At 57.0% G+C, this 4,047-nt stretch overlaps 1 long non-coding RNA gene across 1 annotated transcript; it reads left to right on the forward strand.

The window, feature by feature from the left end:
• The first annotated feature begins 1,083 nt into the window (after positions 1–1,083).
• On the forward strand, positions 1,084–1,804 carry LOC124096684 (uncharacterized). Its single transcript, XR_006852982.2, has 3 exons — positions 1,084–1,230; positions 1,310–1,417; positions 1,591–1,804. It is a non-coding gene; the product is annotated as an uncharacterized LOC124096684 (long non-coding RNA).
• Positions 1,805–4,047: the final 2,243 nt, after the last annotated feature.

Consider the following 4,047-nt stretch of genomic DNA (forward strand, 5'->3'; position numbering starts at 1 on the left):
TGTCTGATGCTGCCTCTCCAGCGGTCAAAGGCAGCCTGGTCCTCACCCTCTCCACTCTCCCCGGGGAGGGGACAGGAACATGAGAAGTCGCAGACACTTTGATTAACTCCCCAGCAAGAGTCCCCACGCCTGTGTCCCCTCCTCCCCCAAGGCTGCATGGACTGTGAGCAGAGGCCGGCTGCCACAGAGGGGGAGGGCGCTGAGGATCTAAGGGAGAGGAAGACGGGGCTTGGGTCCCCATGGGGGAGGGGGGGAGGGGGAGGAGGGAGGGGGAGGAGGGGGCCTTCTGTGGTGTGTGGGGACAGCACGGCAGACCTCTTTCTGGGGCAGGAGGGGCAGACAGAGCACAAGGTGGGTGCGGGGAGCTGGTAGGGGAGGGATGGGGGCCTCGCCCAGGACCCTGTCCCCGGAGGCTCCTCTCTCTCCTCCAAGCTACCTTGTCCCTCCCCATCCCCCAAACGAAGATGGTGATTTTTTAGAGTCAGTTTTTCCCCAAATCTCTGGAGATGCTTGAGCTGCTGTTTCCATGGAAACCTTCCTGCCAACCTGGAGGAAGGAGGAGCTGGGCGGTCGCCCCCGCCCGCCATCCCCACAAGGCCCCCAGCTCCAGCCTGCGGGGGGCCACGTTGAGAATAATCCCCCTCCCCCAGATGCTCCCAGAGGGCTCCAGGCGGCTGGTGCGGTCCCTGGCCTCGTGGGGACGGTGGGGACCACGGAGACCCAGAGGGGGGAGGGGGGGGCGAGTGGTATGGAGCTGCTGGAGGGGGGGCTGGGCAAGCCCTAGTTCTGACAGCGCCCTCTTCAAATGACCCCTCAAATGACGGCCAAGGGGACAGTCCCCAGGGAGTGACCCAGAGGCAGGTCCGTCCTTCCCAGGACGTCCCCCAGCTCCCTTTCTCCCCGCCGTGTTCACGTCCATTTCCTGCCCTTAGCCCCTGCCCACCTGGTGCATCCGGGTTCAGGGCTTGGGAATGTAAAAAAACAGGAAAGCTGTGCCCAGCTCCAGGAAGAGGGGACCGTGGGGCAGGGCGGGGACCGGGTTCTGTAAAGTAGGCCCGGGAATGGCCTGGAATTGACCTGAAGGCCAAGAAGCAGGCTGGGGAAGTGGCCAGAAGGCAGCAAGGAGGGACGCCCAGGGGGCCCAGCTAGGGCACGCTGACCCGCCAGCTCTGGGCACCGTCCAGTGTGAAGGATGGGTCAGTCCCCACTTCTCTGTATTGTTCCCTGCAGGTCAGGATCCTGGGCAAAGAAAGGGATAGTGAAGGGGGACTTGGGGTGACAAAGTGCTTCACTGTCCTAATTGTTACAGCTTGACTATGAGGTGTCCCCTGAGGGCGGCTGTGTGACACCACGCAGGGATGTGCAGAGGTGACCCGACCAGGACAGCTGTGACCTGATCCGACCTTTAATCCATTAGGTGGGTAATAACTCCAAAGGACCACTGGGGAGGGTGGGGTGGGGGGGCCTGGGTCCTGCCCTTGGGGTTGGTTTCCCCTGGTGAATAGGGCTTGTGTTTTCTCTCTCTCTCTCTCTCTCTCTCTCTCTCTCCCTCCCTCCCGCCCTCCTTCCTGGGTTCCTGAGCTGGAGCAGCTTTCCTCCCACACCCTTCCTTCCACCATGATGCTCTCCTGACCTCGGGCCTGACCTTGGCGCCGGCCAACCGTGGACTGAACCTCTGAAACTGGGAACATGATCAACTTCCCTCTTCTGGGCTGGGGATGTGGCTCAAGCGGTAGCGCGTTCGCCTGGCATGCGTACGGCCCGGGTTCGATCCTCAGCACCACATACAAACAAAGATGTTGTGTCCGCCAAAAAATAAAACTAAAAAATAAATATTAAAAAAAAATTCTCTCTCTTTCAAAAAAAAATTGGAAAAAAAAAAAAAAAAACTTTCCCTCTTCTGACTTCTCACTGTTGTCAGGGTTTTTGGTCACAGGGTTACAACACTCACTAAAACACTGACTGTGGTAGTGGTGACATAAACCTGTGTACCAGGAAAGTCGTCAACTTTAGTGTAAGAGAGAAAATCCCGGGCAAAAGCACGGTACTGGCCGAGAGGGCCTGTGTGCCTGGGCCCAGCTGCGAGGTCAGGGAAGGGGCCCATCTGCACCCCTCTGCTCTCCAGCCGGGCTGTCACTGTGCCTCCTGGCCGGAGTCACATACAGGAGATTCTGCTCAGAGGTCAGGAGTCTGGATGTGGGGCGGCCAGAAGGTGGGCCGATGTCCACTTCGTAGGAGGAGCGTTTGAGCACTGGGGGGTTCTGATGCAATGCCCTCCCGCCGTGGAGACCCCCACTCTAGTCAACAGCTCCTGGAGGAGTAGAGACAGCTGATTCAGACTCAGTGGACACGGGAGGGGGGACCACCAGCCACTGGGATGAGCCGCAGACTGCAGAGCACCGGGCGAATGCCCCTGCTCCGGTTCCAACACGTTTATGAAGCCCCAGTGGCTGGTTTGCTCATCTGCATGGTCCCCTTGTGCCAGGCTGTCTGCTCTGAGCAATGGGGGACTTCTGGACAGCGCTGAGCACGGAGGATCTAGGATGAGTGGAACCAGAGCTCAGGAAGCCTGAGTTAAGTCCCCACCACCGTCCTGGGCTGCAGCAGAGCAGAGCGAGTGGCCGCACGACCCCTGGGAAGCCGCTAAGGTGCGCCCCTCCAGCCAGAGTGCAGCCTACTAGCCAGGCCCTGGAGTGCCCTGAGGCTGGGGTTGGGTGGGAGTGGCTTACCCAGGCCTGCACCAAGGTAGACTGTGTCCCTGAGGCCCTGCTGGAGGGTACAGAGGGTCTTTTTTTAAAGGCACCCAAAAAATTGAACCTAGGGGTGCTTAACCACTGAGCCCCAGCCCCAGCCCTTAAAACCTACAATCCTCTCGCCTCAGCCTCCCAAGCCACTGAAATTACAGGGTGCACCACAGCGCCTGGCCAGGAGGGTCTTTAATACAGGCTTAGAGCAGCCCAGCCCTGGGCTGCACCCACCCCCAACTCCCTTTCTCAGGGAACAGGCAAGGGAGCTCCCATCCTGTTCCTTACATTTATCCTCTGGTGCCCACACTAACCCCTTCAGATTCTGCCTGCGGGCGGGGGGAAGGGGGGCTCCCTCTGGTTCTGTCCAATCAGGAGCTTCCCAAAGGCTTGTGGATGCTGCCTGTGACCATGTTTCCCAGGGCTCAGGGATGGAACCCAGGGTTCTTGACCACTGAGGCATCACCCCCAACCCTTCTTTGTATTTTATTTGGAGACAAGGTCTCACTAAGTTCCTGAGGCTGGCCTCAAACTTGTAATCCTCCTGCCTCAGCCTCCAGAGTAGTGAGATTACAGGTGTGCACCACCACACACAGCAGGACTCCCCCCTCCCCAGAAAGACAACTTCTAAACATCATTTCACAAATGTTTATGCTATTAAATTCTGTTCATCTGCATCTGTGGTTGTCATTAGTGCAACTGAAGCCAAGTTTCCCCTTCTGGGACAGTGGTAGGATTGCACCTGTCCTCCTCCACGTGGGCAGGGTGTCCTAGAGCTGGGTCTGGTCAGTGAGCTGCCAGCAGAAAAAGAGTGCATTCCAGGTGAGAGCTTTGAACTCCTGACTCCAGTCTCTTCCCTCTGGCCTAGCTTCTCTGTCCTCCTGATGGCCCGTTGACTAGGATGACCTCCTTCCTGCCCACTCACAATGAACACGAAGAGTGAGCGGGAGTGGAGTTGTTTTAAACCCCTGAGATTAAGGAGTTACTCGTCACCTCAGCACAACATACCCTGTTCTGACTGATTCAGCTCCTAAACTGATTTACTGGGGAAAATCCAATCGACAGCATCCCTGTGTCACCGATGATTCTCCACCTGGCCACAATTGTTCTTCCAACATATAGCTCACCTAACTGTAATCCATGAAAAATAAAAAAACACGTTTGTGTTTTCCGCTGAACATTTTCTCCCTGTGTGTTTGTATCACTTAGACTTGGATATAACTATTAATAGTAGAAAACTCAAATTAACAATGACATAAACACCCCAGGTTACTAGGCCATCTGGAGCCAAAGCAATGATCCC

Source organism: Marmota monax, unplaced genomic scaffold (genome assembly GCF_021218885.2).
Source record: "Marmota monax isolate L192 unplaced genomic scaffold, Marmota_monax_Labrador192_F-V1.1 WCK01_AAM20220418_F8-fsc00127, whole genome shotgun sequence".
NCBI lineage: Eukaryota > Metazoa > Chordata > Mammalia > Rodentia > Sciuridae > Marmota > Marmota monax.